Genomic DNA, 15,899 nt, shown 5'->3' on the forward strand with positions numbered 1-15,899 from the left:
GCAGAGATCTGCTCAAAAAGGGGTAGGCTAATACATAGTGGTTGTTATATATGTCTAATAATAACAAGAAAAGCATATTAATAGCAGGAATCTTTCCTAAAATGATTTATTCTTGGGCAATGCCTGTCAGAGTTTTGTTGTAGATACAATCTAAAGCTAAGTCATTTCAGGAACATCACCTACTACCAATTAGATTGTTGTATGATGGCTCATGACAGTGAAAAGGTTAGAAATCATAATGCTAGAGATAATGTAATAGAGCAAGGGGTTCATGTTACAGATCCTGCAAGCATCTTTGGCCATATGGCTCTGGCTTTAGAGTCAAGAATAGAAGGGAATACTGGGCTAATTGTTGCTGGATAGCTGGAGCTAAGAAATTAGTGGTGATAAAAAAGAGACCAGCATCATTGAGGTGAAATCTTCTGGGAAGTGTTTTTTGAAAAAAGAACAAATAAGCTATGTTCCAGAGATAGCCAAAGTTGTGCCTTGTGCTGCAGCTATACTTGGTAATGTGTAAGAGTCACCCATGTGGTACTGGTTTTGAAGCATGAAGGTGTCATGAAGAGTAGCCGAGGCTTGGAACTATGAGAGGCCATGGAAGGCCATTGGTGAAGGTTACAGTTGATAGACTAGGACTGAGAAATGATGCAAAGGATTTGATGTCTGTCATCATGAAGATAGCTGATGAGTAGCATCGGTGAAGTCTAGATGCAGTGGAAGACCCCAGTGTATTGGAGATGCAGGTACCATGGGATAATCACCAAGAACAGCACAGTGAAGTGGAATCAACTTGTGGTTAGAGTGCTATAGAGGGCATATCTGGAAAAGAGATACCAGCCCAGAAGATCATGTGTTGATTACAGACATTGGGATCCCAGACATTGGGAAACATAGTTAGGATGGAATGTCTGAAAAATATGGGAGTCTTGGTAAGTCAGGGGAAGGCCTGGAAAGCTTAGAGTTCTAGTAAGAATGAGAAGCCTCTGAATATGGGGAGGTCTAGTAAACACAGGCATCCTAGAACCCAAGGAAGACCTGGCAAGCATGGAAGGATGCTTAATAAACATGAGGCCCGATCAGCATTAGGAGCCTGGCCAATATGTGGAAATCTAGTAAGCATCTGAATCTTTGAACACAAAAAAAACAACATGGAAAGCATTGGAGGCCTAGAAAAAATGGGAGGACTGAGAGGATACATCAGATGCCTGTTAAATCTGGGAGGTCTGGAAAGTTTAGCAGTCCTGATAAGGATGAGAAACATCCAAGCATAGAAAGCCTAGTAAGCAGGAGAGTCCTTGAACCCAAGGTAGACCCAGAAACACAGGAATCCTAGTAGGTACAGAGGGCATGATAAACACAAGGGACTTGTTAACCCGAGACTCCTGGAAAAGGAAGGAGGCCCAATGTAAAGGAGAAGCCTGGCAAACTTTGGAAGGGCTAGTGAACATGGGAGTACTAGAACCCGTGCAATCCCTGGAAAGCATGGGAGACCTAGAACTATTGGGAGTTCTGATACACTTAAGAGCCTGGCAATCTTGGGAGTGCTAGAAAGCTTAGGAGGCCTGGGGAACATAAGTAGCCAAGCAATAATGGGGAGGCCTAGTAACTATGGCAATCCTAGAACCAAAGACAGACCTGGAAATCTTGAAAGGACTAGTAAGGATGTGAGTTCTGTAAATGTGAGAGGCCTGGTAGGCAAGCATAAGATGCACAGGAAGCATGGGAGATCTGGTAAATAATAGAGTCTTGGATGGCAGGTTAGGCCAGGTGTATAGGGGAAGCCTGGTTAGTATGAGCAGGTTAGTATACATGGAAGCTCTCAAAACCATGAAAAACCTAGCAACCACTTGAGGCCTAGTAGCCAAATGAGGCCTAGTAATCATGTGAGGCCTGGCAAGCAACCGAGTGCTTTTTACCAAGGGAGGTCTGGAGAGTATGGAAGGCTTTGTAATCAGGTGGATCCTAGTACCCTGGTGGCTGGGTGAGTATGAGAGGGTTGGGAAGCACTGGAGATATGGTAAATGTTCCTAGTTTCCTTAGCCTGGAAGGACTGAAAGGCTTTTTCAGTACCTGGCATCCATGGGAGGCCTAGTAATGGTGGGTAACTGGAATATCCATATGAGGCATGGTGTACATGTGAGTACTAGTAGACATAGGTGAAGCCTAGTCAACTTAGGAGGCATCATAGGCACACGAAGCCTAGTATCCAAGAGAAATAAGGTAAAGACCTTGAAAGGACAACTCTGCTTCATCTAGAAAAGAAAAGAAAAACTCAGGATAGCTAAAACAATCCTGAAATTAAAAAGGAACTGCTGGGAACTCCATTCCCAGTTCAAATTAGACTACAAAGCTATAGTAGTAAAATAATCATGGCACTGGCACAGAACCAGCCACATTAAACAAGGGAACTATTTATGGGGATTTTTAAAGTTGGATAAAGTGAATTTTGTACCATACCATGGTTGTGAACCTATGAAGACCAAGGGTTGGAAGGTTATGGCTTAAAAGTGGGTGTTCCTGTATCATGCTAACCAGAGGAAAAGTTGTGACAGCATCTACAATCATGTGAGAGTCCAGGCTCTGGGAATGCCTGTTGGAGGTTATCTTGATTGCATAAAGTGACTTGGGAATACCTACCTATCCTGGGTGCCACTATTCATTGACTCTAGTCTTGAACTCTATATAATGGAAAAAGTTATTGGAGTTCTTGCAACAGGAAAAGAAACTAAGGTAGAAAAATTGATCAGGATACTATGGTACAGCTCATATCTTCATAGCCAGATGATAGATATCATGAAGGCCTATATTCCATTTGCTATCTTTTTTATCCCTTTCAAAAATTGGATTCTTGGTATTTACACTTACATCAATACATAGATATATTACATAAGTATATATACTTCTATGTAAATATATTGCATATATAATTCACTTGCTTATCCAGGATATGGCATGAAATTTAAGTATATGATAAATGCCTGTATGTGTGAATATATAGTTAGAGATAGCAGTAAATGTTTTCCAAACCCAAATTTGACACTATTTGGTTATTTGAAAGCCCACACAGACAGTGAGTTATCTCAAATATTCCCTTTTAACCAATGATTTACATCTTTTAATAATGTCATAATGAATGCATTGGTTCACAACAGTTTCAGCAATGGAATGATTTTATTTTGTCTCAACTTTAGCTAGGGCCAAATCTACTTTACAAGTTCATTGAGATGTTTTACCTTGCAAATATAGTCTCTTATTTCCATTCCAAGCTTGGCTCTTGACGGTAAATTTAAATCAGAAGACTAGCTTTATTTGATTTGATTTGACAAATACTTTTTTGGAAGTAAAGGTTTTCTTCAGAAATGCATGGAAATAAGGTGATGGAGGGAAGCAGTCACATCTGGTGGTACTAGACTCCAAAGAATAATGAATTTGTTTTTGGTCTTCCTCACACAGCCTTCATATTAAATGAGCCATTTGATACTTGTAAAATGCTTACAGTCTAATGATTGGTAAGATTACTTGTTTTCTGCATTTCCTAGGTTTACAAAAAGGAAATTGCAGAATATACACATAGGGAAGGTTAGAACATCACTGTCCAATTTCATTACAATTTGCTCCTCTTTATATTCAAAGGTGAGGATTTATAACCTGTTGTTTTTCTGAAAGTTACTCTCTCATTGGAATCAAAACACACCAAAGTTATTCTGAATATGACATTTCAGATATGGTTTTGGCAGGCAGAACCGTCACACCACTGACACTGTTGTCTTAAAATTACACACTGCCTGGTAAAGGTCACACGTAAAGGAAAGCCAAGTCGTCCAACTGACCACTTCCAAGTATATCTACCATCTTTGGGGATCATTGTACCACACCTCATGGTGCATTCTTCAAGTTCTTGTTCATTGATGACCTGTGGTCCAATTATCCCATATTCTGGTGTTCGCAGCAAAATCAGCCACTGTTGTTTGTAAATGGGTGACAACCATGCCATAGGTATTTGTCAATCTTGTTCAAGAATAGTTGTGGAAGTCAAGTCACAGATGATGTGCTGAAATCTCAGCTTTTTAAACACTGGTTGAAATATTAGTCCTTCTTCACTTTGAAGAAAGCTGATGTTATCAACATATTCGATGTGGGTGGAAAGCCAGTTGTTTGCATCTTGTAAAAGCTGTTTCATGGTTCCGTTCCAGCATGGATTAAGATAAAGGAAAATCCATATTTTCAGTGTGTTATATACATCGATCTCCTTTTGCATGACTAATAAGTCAGAAGACAATGCTAGAAGATACAACAACTTCATATCTACTTCCTTGTAAAGTGCCACACTTGGATGTACCATCAAATTGCAAAGAAGCCATTCAAAGCATCCTGTCTTTACAGCTTTTAATCTATAGGTTTCTGCTGCCAAATAATAGGAGCACACAGTGTTCCTGTTGATAGTTGCTTACATGATTCCTTCACACTGCTGAAATACTCGATCCACCCGAAGCAGGCATGCTGCTGCCAAAACTTGAGGAACTTCCAGGGGTGTTATTGAAAAATCTGCACCCGTGTACAAGGAACCAAACACAAAGTGCAGAGACCGGGTATCAATATCCTTATTCTTGATCAGATTTATAACGCCATGGTGTGATTCTCTCCAAGTACCTTTGAGAACGTTAGCCAAGTAGCCTGACTGACATAAAAATACTTTGTGTAAACACCATGTTCTTCTGAGAGCATGGATTTTAATGTCGCTATCATTCCCGTCCAAAAATAAGTTTTGATAAGCATCATTAGATGAAATCTTAACCCCTTTCCAGTAGATGTAGTTGAGAACTTGATGTGGATACATTCCCTGGTTTTCAGTTCCATGAACGTTAGAGCTTGTTGCCAACCCCTCCGAACTGCTCCTCTTTCGCTTGTGACTGCCAAAAAGGCAGCCGGGCCCATCTATGGCTTCTGGCTGTGACCCCAACCAGACTGAAATACCTGCATCTCAAGACGCTGCTGATTAAAAGCCCCATTGATGAAAATTCCTAGAATAGACTCTCGCAGAGGCTTCTTCCTCCCTCCCCTTCCTCCCTTGCAGGTCTGCCCCACCATCCGCCCATCTATCTTCCTCCCTCTTCTTCTCCTCCTTCCTGTATTCCTAAATTCCTTCTTCCTTTCCTTTTCCCATTCTGCTCCTCCTTTCCCCTCACCTCTCCCTTCTCCCACTATTTCTAAATGGACCATCCTATTCTGCTGAAGATGACCTCCACCAAACTTGAGAACCTAGTTCACCTAGTTCTTCATCCTTGCCAGCTGAATTTTCTTTTCCTTAAAGAGAACAACCAGGCCAAATCCATCCTGATGTGTGTTTAAGATTGTACATATTCCAACCCCTGACCCTGGACTATGAGAAAGCACTCATATGTCTGTAGTATGGGAGATAATCACTTACTAACTGCTTTTAACAATATAAACAGTAAACATTGTTATTGCTAATTTTATTATTAGTCTCTTTTGATTAGTATTAATGACAAGTATTTCATGCAAGTAGTTGTATGCCTACGTCAACAATTTCTGTGTATGCTTTGCCTATTCATATATAGATTTAAAAATATATTGTTTTCTAAAGGTTTGTTATAAATCCAGTTAATTGTTTAACATGCATATGTATGCATGTTTTATAGTTTTGTTTTACTGATTTGTATTTAAGTGTTAACTTTCTATGGACTCCTTACTGTTAATAAATTGCAATCTGCAAGAAGCCAAGTCAAATGTTTAAATATTTCTTTTTATTCCTCTGTGCTGGCAAACCATTCCCAGAGCCTGGTCAGCAAAGTCTATCGAGGCAGAGCAAGGGGAACCAATGCCCGACACTCCTCCCACTGTCTGTTAAGTCACAGTTGTATTCTTTCTTATCACCACCTCTCCTCTCACAAGTCTGTCTTAACAAAACATCTTCTAACCTGTATCTCCTTCTGTAAAACATCCTCTCTACTGTGTCTACTTCAGCAAATCATCCTGTCACCCATGTGTTGGCCTCAGCCAAACCTTCTTTCATGTGCATCTTCAGTAGCAAAATATCCTTTCACCAGTGTCTACTTTAACAAAACATCATTTTACCTTTCTCTCCCAGAGAATCACCATATAATGTACCGGAATTTCCAAAGAAATCAGAAATCTCAACTTCATAATAGTTTCAGAGGTAATAAAAAGTCACATTCCTTAATTTGTTTTCCTTTAGTCATGCCTAGATGATATCACAAGAATAATCTGTGAGAAGAGTGAAGGTTTCACCACAATAAATGTTACTAGGAAGTATGATCCTGACAGTGTCAGTATCAGTATTGGCTTTCATTTGCAACATGAGTGTTTTACCCCACTCAAGGGCCACCTCTTTTTGATAGATTCTTATATTGATTATTTTTTCTCTAATAGGTTCCCAGAAATGCTTAAGTTGTGAAAGTTTTTGTCCTCTCATAAGCCCATTACTTGTACAATCATTAATATAAATATTCTACCTATGAGGAAAATTTAAGCAGAGATAGGATAGAAAAGCTGGTGGCATGAGGGGATAACCAAAGCTAAGGATATAATTGAAAAGCCACATGGAAACTTACTGTTTATAATACAAGTGATAAAGTCTCAAAAGACACATTTAACAGGTATATGGCCTGTATGTCTACATAATACTGCTGCTGAAATCCAAGCCTCCCCCCCCCCAAAAAAAAATCCCAATGCCAGGTATGAGATACTGCCATATGAAATTTTGTTCAGGAAGTCCCCAGAAATCTTGAAAATAAAACAGGTTCATCACACTCTTTCTATTTGCCCACCATGAATATATGATAAGACCCTGCTACAAAAGACAACCCACATGTTGCTTGCAAAATATAAAGAAATCGAGCTGGAATGGAGCTGAAAACTTTCTTCCACCTAGTTAGGTTTCATAGTTCTGGACTTTGCTATACAGTATGCTGGCAGAGTAATGGCATCAACAGACTTACCCAGACATGACCCTTATGATGTACAATACCAATCTGCCAAGAAAGATGTGTCCACCTACACAATAGTGGCATCACTGTTATAGGGATAGCCAGTGTATCTGTGATTGGATTTGAGGTCAGTTCCACAGGAGGATAGAAAATGCCTTTGGCCCTAGAGGAGAATTTATTACTGTTGTTTATGTAAAGTCTCAAGGTGTCAAGCTCCCTTCTAAGTATCTATGTTTATATCCATGGGGAAATTCTACTTTAAGATTCATTCAGAGAAGCCCTTTTTGCAATAAACTACAGTGAGGAATAATATGCATAACTGCTCAAAGCACGATAATAAGAGATGGCCGAATGGTATTAATGTCTTTTTTAGTCATGAACCCTCATGGATCCTCAGAGGAAAAAAAGGAGCAGAAAGTATATAAAATCTGGACCATAAAGAAGAGGGCTATGGAATCTGTTTTCTTCACTACAGGACTGCCAAGGCAGTCATGACTTCCCAACACCTGTGAGTATATGTAAAGTCTATCCATGATTAAAACCTCCCCACAGTAAATCATGGGACAGGGAGGGACCCATTCAACTTTTCCCTCCTTTGCTGAAATATTGGTGGGTTCTGAGGGAGAGAGAGTCATTATCTTCCATATATCCAGTGAGCCAGATCCAGTGTCCTGCATTTGGCCTCCAAGAAAGAGTTTTGAACTCATGGCCATACTGATATTCCTAGTTAAACTCTAGGATTCTCAAACACAAACAAAAAGAACCAATGTCTGAAACAGAACTAGGAGGATGGAAAGGTTTGTAGAAGTGGGCGGGAGTCTAGAAAGGTTAGGGAGATTATAGAAATCTGAATATCATTTATATATGTACAGAATGTCAATGTCACACTTCATGATGGAATTGAATGTAGTTTCATGGTTGCCACAGGATTCCATACCGAAGAAGGAAGGCTAAAAAAAGCCTAAGGGCAGCAGAACTGCTCATTGACAATAGTGATAACCTGGATGCTCATAGCTTTTATCCCTGGAGGAAGAGAATGCAGCAGTGGCCATCTCTTGCTGGAAGTCTAGGGCAACATAGCACAGCTTTTCTCTGATATTAGGCATGATTTCCTTTCCAGTTGTATTGGTGAACTGTAGCCAAACGTGGTCGTGAACTTCATGTGGTAGGCTGTCATGTACAAGCCAGCTATGTCCAGACACAGGGTGGCACAAGGAGAGCAGAGGTCTCATAAATGTGCACATTGGGTGTGACCCCATCTCTGGACTCCATCCAAATCCCAGTGGTATGACCAGAGGCATAGAGGAACAACATAGCCTGGATGGCTACTCACATGCTTGTGGCTTTATAAGTCTCAAACATGTTGTGTGTCATCTTTTCACAATTGACCTTAGGGCTCTAGGGGGTATGGTGAGCAGCACAGTGTTCCCCTCGAGGACCACATGCAATTTGTTGTAGAATGTTTGGTGCCAGATCTTCTCTATATTGAACCAGTTGGTGACAATGTCGTGATCCATGGGGTACTTCAGGGTCAGGATGCCTCTCTTGCTCTGGGCCTCAGCACCCATAAATGTGTCCTTCTGTCTCTTATCCACTGTGATGCCCTGGTGCCTAGGGCAACCCCAGAATGGAGGGGAAGATGGCCCTGGAGCATCATAACCAGCAAACCAGGCTTTGCCCAGGCCAGAACCATTGTCAACTAGGAAGGCAGTAAAATCATCATCCAGGGAGAACTGGTAGTCAGTGTGGACCTTCAAGAGAGGAGCTGCTAGAAACCTGTGCTAGTGGGAGGTACAGACCAGACAGTCTTTATCCATGTTCTCTTTAGGGGAATCTAGGTTGTTTCTGGTTTCTGGCTCTAGTGAACAGAGCAGCAGTGAGCACAGTTGAGCAAATATCTCTTGGGTAGGATGAAGTATCCTTTGGCTATGTGTCCAAGAGTGGTAAACCCCAATTTTGGGTAGATCTTTTTCTATTTTCCAGCGAAACGATCACACAGACTTTCATAGTACCTATATAAATTTTCAGTCCCACCATCGATGAATGTGCCCCTTACTGTATCCCCAGCATGACCTGTCCCTTGCATTGTTGATCTTAGCCATTCTGACAGGTGCATTTCCCAGATGGCTAAGGATGTTGAACATTTCTTTAAGTGTTTCTCAACCATTTGAGTTTCCTCATTGGAGAATTCTATTTAGATCTACATCCAATTTTTAAGATGGATGATTTGTTTTACTTGACATCTTCAGTTCTTTATATAGTTTGCATATTACTCCTCTATTAGATGTGGAGTTGGTGAAAATATTTTCCAATTCTGTAGGCTGCCTCCTTGATGGAGTGATAGTTTCCTTTGCCTTACACAAGCCCTTTTGTTTCATGAGGGATCATTTATTAGTTTTTTAAATCTCACTTCCTGGCCTAAAGGTGTTCTGTTTAGAATGTCTTCTGTGCCAATTAGTTCAAGGTTATTCACCGCTTTCTCTTCTATCACATCAGTGTCTCTGGATTAGATTCCATGTTCAACAAATCTGTCTGGTTTTGTTTCTTTTATTATTCTAGATGCAAACAGAGAATACATATGTCTTCAGCATGCAAGAAATGCTTCCTCTGTAGTACAACATGAAATCAGGGATAGTGATACCTCTGGCAGTTCTTTTGTTGTTTGGAATTTCTTTTAGTCCTATTGGCGTTTTGGTCTTTCCATTTGAAGTTGAAATTAGTTCTTCTAAGATCTGTGAAGAATTGTGTTGGAATTTTGATATGAATTGCAGTGAATATGTTGATTGCTTTGGTAGGATAACCATTTTTATTATGTTAATTCTACTTATACATGGACCTGTGAGATCTTTCCATCTTCTGATATCCTTCAATTTCTTTCTTAGATGTCTTAAATTTTTATGAATACAAGTCTTTTACTTTTATGGTTAGCATTACCCCCAAGATGGGTTATGTTATTTGAGGCTATTGTCAAAGGCCTTGTGTCCCTGGTTCTTTTCCATAGTCTATTTTTCATTTGTATATAGAAGGGTTATTGTTTTTCTTTTTAGTTAATCTTGTATCCACACTCTTTTCTGAAAGTGTTCATCAGCTGTATGAGTTCCTTGGTGGACCTTTTGGTGGAACTTTTTGGGTCATCTGTATGTCCTATCATATCATCTGTGAATAGGGAAAATCTGAATTCTTCTTTTCCAAATTATATTGCCTTGATCTCCTTTAGTTGTCTTTGCTGAGACTATCGCTACAAGTACCATAATGTGGGAACTAAATGGGGGGTAGGGGAAGGAGGGGGGAGGGAGGAGAGCCCATGTCCAGCCAGAGTTCCTCCTATGCTCTAGGCAGGTGGACACGGGAGGGCTGCCAGGTGCTTTCCACTTGGCTCCGGGTGGGCATCTAAGCCACTGACCCCACTCAACGGGGAGTGGATAAGGGGGAGCCCGTGAACAGGGTCCCGGGGCAACACCCTGTGCTCCAGGGTTATGGGAGAGAGGGCTGAGGGAGAGAGGTTCCCACACAGGCAAGAGTCTGCGCAGCATGCCTTGATGAGCAGAGACTGTCTATGGTTTTAGAGCTTTATTATAGAAAGGCAAGGGTAAAGAGAGAATGTAAAAGTGAGACAGAGGCCTGCCATGGCCAAGAGGAGAGAAGGGGGAAAAGGAGAGGAAGGGGAGAAGAAAGGCTAGAGAGTGAGAGGTAGATAGAGGAGAAGACAAAGAGAGAGGAGTGTGAGAGTGAGGAGGGGCCAAACAGCTCCTCTTATAGTGGGCTGCTTTATTTTACTCTTGTTAGGTAACTAGGGAGGAGTTTAGCCTGAAGGTCAGAAGCTTGGGACATTGCCTACATGACTACTAACCATGTTTCTCTTGTGGGGCTGAGGGGGCAGTAACTTTGACAGGAGCCAGGGTTCCAGGTGACATGAGAGAACTCCTTCCATCCCATGTAGGTGAATTGTAACCACTGGGTCCCAGGGTTTACCATCTCAGCTGTACTGGAGACCAGACTGTCTTTGCATATCCCAGTGCCCAACACCATAAAAAATAGGTTTTGGAGAGAATGGACAGCCTTGTCTTGTTTCTTTGAGTATCTCTCCATTAAGTTGATCAAGTTGGCTATGGCCTGGCTGTAAACTACCTTTATTATGTTTAGGTGTGTCCTTTGTATCCTTAATCTTTTGAGGACTTTTATCATGAAGATGTGTTTTTCAAAGGGTTTTTCAGCATCTAATGAGGTGCTCATATAGTTTTGTCTTTCAGTCTGTTTATATGGTAAATTGCATTAATAGGTTTACATGTGTTGAACCATTTTGCATCTCTGAAATGAAGCATACTTGATCATGGCAAATGATGTTTTTGATGTGTCCTTGAATTCAGTTTGCAAGTATTTTATTGAGTATATTTTGCATCTATGTTCATGAGGAAAACTGCTTTGTAATTCTCTCTTTGTTGAGTCTTTATGTGGTTTGGGTATCAGAATAACTAACTGTGGCCTCAGAAAAATTTTTTGGACAATGTCACTTCGATTTATATTTTCTGGAATTGTTTTTAGGCTTATTGGCAGTAACTCTTCCTTGACAGTCTGGTAGAATTTTGTACAAAACTGTCTTTTCATTGACTGGATTTCATTTTCTTTTTTCTTTCTTTCTTTTCTTCTCCTTTGTGGGTGGTTTTTTTTTTGTTGTTGTTGTTTTTCTTTCTTTTGCATGATTTTTATTGACTGCTTCTAGTTCATATGCTTTATAAGTCCGTTTAAATTGCTTATCTGGTTTGATTTTTCTAATTTATCAACCTTAAGTGATATTTAACATTGGTAAGTGGCATGTATCTAGAAAAATTATCTATTTCTTTTAGATTTTTCCAGTTTGGTGGAGTTCAAGTTTTCCAGTTGTGTCCTTATGTTTATCCTGATTTTCTTGGTGTGAGCTCCCTTTCTCTGTTTGATTTGTTTCATTTGGATATTCTCTTTGGCTTTTTTAAAAAATTTCAATAAGGGTTTGTTGATCTTACTGATTTTCTCTGTGAACCAACACTTTATTTTATTGATGTTTTTCTATTGTTCTCTTTTCTTGTTCTTCATCGATTTCAGGTCTTAGTTTGAATATATCTAGCCTTCTACTTCATTTGGGCTTGATTTCTTTGTTTTGTTCTAGAGCTTTCAGGCATGCTGTCACATTGTTAGTATGAGATGTTTCTGGGTTTAAAAGTGCAATTATCTAATTAATTAATTCTTATGTAGGTATTTAGTGCTATGTACTTTTAAAAAATTTCTTTCATGTATCTAAGATTGTATATTGCTGTGCATTGATTTTCATTTGGTTCTATAAAATCTTTAATTTCTCTCATATTTTTTTCTTCATAAATTTTTATTCAGTAGAGAGTTGGTAAGATTTCTGTTGTTTTGTGGTTGTTTATGTCACGTTTTAAATAAAGCATGGTGGTCTGATAGGATGCAGATAGTATTTTCAATTTTCTTGTATCTGTTGAGTCTTTTATGTGACTGGGTATGTTGTTAATTTCTGTGAATGTTCTTTGAGATGCTAAGCAACAGATATATTCTTTTGTGTTTGGTTGAAAAGTATATGTGTACACACACACACACACACACACACACACACACACACACACACATGTTTAGTCCTTTTGGCTTATAATGTCTGTTAGCTCCAGCATTTCTCTATTTAGTTTTTCTCTGGATGGCCTGCCTGCCTATTGTTGAGAGTGGAGTACTGAAGTGCCACCCTATCAGTTTGTTGGAATCAGTATGTAATTTAAGCTGTAGTAGTATTGATTTTACAAATTTGCCCTTATGTTTGGGATGTAGATGTTAATTTAAATGTCACCTTAATGAATTTTTCCTTTGATAAGTAGGTAGTACCCTCTCCTATCTCTTCTGATTAGTTTTGGGTTAAATTCTAATTAACCACATATTAAAATGAGTATGATAGCTTACTTCTCATGTCCATTTGGTTGAAATATCTTTTTTGACCTCTTGAGGTTATTGTCTATTCTTGATATTGACATAGGTTATTTGTAAGCCTTAGAAGAATCAATTCTGTTTCCCCATCCATTCTGTTAGTCTGTGACTTTTTTATTTTAGAATTTGAGATCATTAATATTCTGGGATATAAATGACCAATAATGGTTGATTCCTATTATTTTGCTGCTGCTGATGTTGGTGGTGGTGGTGGAGATAGTAGTAGTGTGAGCATGTTTCCCTTGTTTTTTGTTTGGTTCATCTAAGATTATTTACTCCCTGTGAATTCATGGCTATATAAACATCTTTGGATTGGAAGTCTGATTCTAGCATCTTCTATGGGATTGGATTTATATATTATATGGCTTAAATTTGATTTTACCATGGTTTTTGTTTGTTTGTTTGTTTTAGAATTTTCTCCTTTTATGGTAATCAAAAGTTTTGTGAGGTTCAGTAGCTTAGGCTGGCACCTGTGGTCCAAGTTTGCAGCATATCTCCCAGGCCCTTTTGGCTTGTAGCATCTGAATTGAGAAGTCTGCCTTTTTATGTAACTAGTTCTTTTCCTCTTGGAGTTTTTAATGTTCTTTCTAGGTTCTGTACATTAAGTGCATCGATTATATGTGCTGAGATTCCTTTTTTTTTATGGTATAGCCTTTATTCTGTGTGTTTCTTGTACACTGATATATCTCCTTCTTTAGGCTAGGGAATTTTTCTCCTATTATTAGTTTAAAACATTTTCTGTCCCTTTTACCTGGGTTTCTTCTCCTTCCTCCATTCATATTATTCTTAAATTTAGTCTATTCATAGTAACCCAGATTTTGTGGAATGTTTCATACGAGAAGGTTCTTAGAATTAACATTTTCTTTGAATGAAGTATCAATTTTTTCTATTATACTTCAATTCTTGAGATTATGTCTTCCATCATTTGTATTAAGCTATATATTTTAGTTCTTTTTCTGTTTCCCATATTTATCATTTCCAGAATTTCCTCATTTTTTAAGTTGAATCTGTTTCCCTTTTCAAGTCTTGAGCAATTTTATTTATTTCCTTACCTTGTTTATGTTTTCTTGGATTTCTTTAAGAAATTTATTAATATCCTCTTTAAGCTCTTTTTTAAAATTTATTTTTATTAGGTATTTTCCTATTTACATTTCCAATGCTATCCCAAAAGTCCCCCATACCCTCCTCTACCTTCTCCCCCACCCACCCACTCCTACTTCTTGGCCCTGGCATTCCCCTGTACTGAGGCATATAAAGTTTGCACGACCAATGGGCCTCTCTTTACACTGATGGATGACCAGGCCATCTTCTGATACATATGAGCTAGAGATACGAGCTCCAGGGGTACTGGTTAGTTCATATCGTTGTTCCACCTATAGGGTTGCAGATCCCTTTAGCTCCTTGAGTACTTTCTCCTCCATTGGGGACCATGTGATCCATCCAATAGCTGACTGTGAGCATTCACTCCTGTGTTTGCTAGGCCCCGACATAGTCTCACAAGAGACAAATATATCAGGGTCTTTTCAGCAAAATCTTGCTAGTGTATGCATTGGTGTCAGCGTTTGGAGGCTGATTATGGGATGGATCCCTGGATATGGCAGTCTCTAGATGGTCCATCCTTTTGTCTCAACTCCAAACTTTGTCTCTGTAACTTCTTCCATGGGTGTTTTGTTCCCAAATCTAAGAAGGGGTGAAGTGTCCACACTTCGGTCTTTGTTCTTCTTGAGTTTTATGTGTTTCACACATTGTATCTTATATCTTGGGTATTCTAATTTTCTGGGCTAATATCCACTTATCAGTAAGTACATATCATTTGAGTTCTTTTGTGATTGGGTTACCTCACTCAGGAAGATGTCCTCCAGGTCCAACCATTTGCCAATGAATTTCATGAATTCATTCTTTTTAATAGCTGAATAGTACTCCATTGTGTATATGCACCACTTTTTTTTTTATCCATTCCTCTGTTGAGGGGCATCTGGATTCGTTCCAGCTTCTGGCTATTATAAATAAGTTTGCTATGAATAGTGGAGAATGTGTCTTTCTTACCCGTTGGAACATCTTCTGGATATATGCCCAGGAGAGGTATTGCAGGATCCTTCCATACTATTATGTACAATTTTCTGAGGAACCGCAAGACTGATTTCCAGAGTGGTTGTACAAGCTTGCAATCCCACCAACAATGGAGGAGTGTACCTCTTTCTCCACATCCTCGCCAGCATCTGCTGTCACCTGAGTTTTTGATCTTAGCCATTCTGACTGGTGTGAGGTAGAATCTCAGGGTTGCTTTGATTTGCATTTCCCTGAAGATTAAGGATGCTGAACATTTTTTCAGGTGCTTTTCAGCCATTCGGTATTCCTCAGGTGAGAATTCTTTGTTTACCTCTGAGCCCCATTTTTAATAGGGTTATTTGATTTTCTGGGGTCCAGCTTCTTGAGTTCGTTGTATATATTGGATATTAGTCCCCTATCTGATTTAGGATAGGTAAAGATCCTTTCCTAATCGGTTCGTGGCCTTTTTGTCTTATTGATGGTGTCTTTTGCCTTACAGAAGCTTTGCAATTTTATGAGGTCCCATTTATCAGTTCTCGATCTTACAGCACAAGCCATTGCTGGTCTATTCAGGAATTTTTCCCCTGTACCCATATCTTTGAGGCTTTTCCCCACTTTCTCCTCTATAAGTTTCACTGTCTCTGGTTTTATGTGGAGTTCCTTGATCCACTTAGATTTGACCTTAGTACAAGGAGATAGGAATGGATCAATTCACATTCTTCTACATGATAAACACCAGTTGTGCCAGCACCATTTGTTGAAAATGCTGTCTTTTTTCCACTGGATTGTTTTAGCTCCCTTGTCAAAGATCAAGTGTGTGGGTTCATTTCTGGGTCTTCAATTCTATTCCATTGGTACTTGTCTGTCACTATACCAGTAACATGCAGTTTTTATCACAATTGCTCTGTAGTACAG

The 15,899-nt window shown here is 39.3% G+C and overlaps 1 pseudogene; it reads right to left on the reverse strand.

Moving 5' to 3' along the window:
• Window positions 1-3,515: 3,515 nt before the first annotated feature.
• Window positions 3,516-5,009, reverse strand: LOC110288720 (germ cell-less protein-like 2; annotated as a pseudogene).
• Between the last annotated feature and the right edge of the window lie 10,890 nt (window positions 5,010-15,899).

The sequence above is a fragment of the Mus caroli genome, unplaced genomic scaffold (genome assembly GCF_978045245.1).
Source record: "Mus caroli unplaced genomic scaffold, Mus_caroli_1 scaffold_5, whole genome shotgun sequence".
Taxonomy (NCBI): domain Eukaryota; kingdom Metazoa; phylum Chordata; class Mammalia; order Rodentia; family Muridae; genus Mus; species Mus caroli.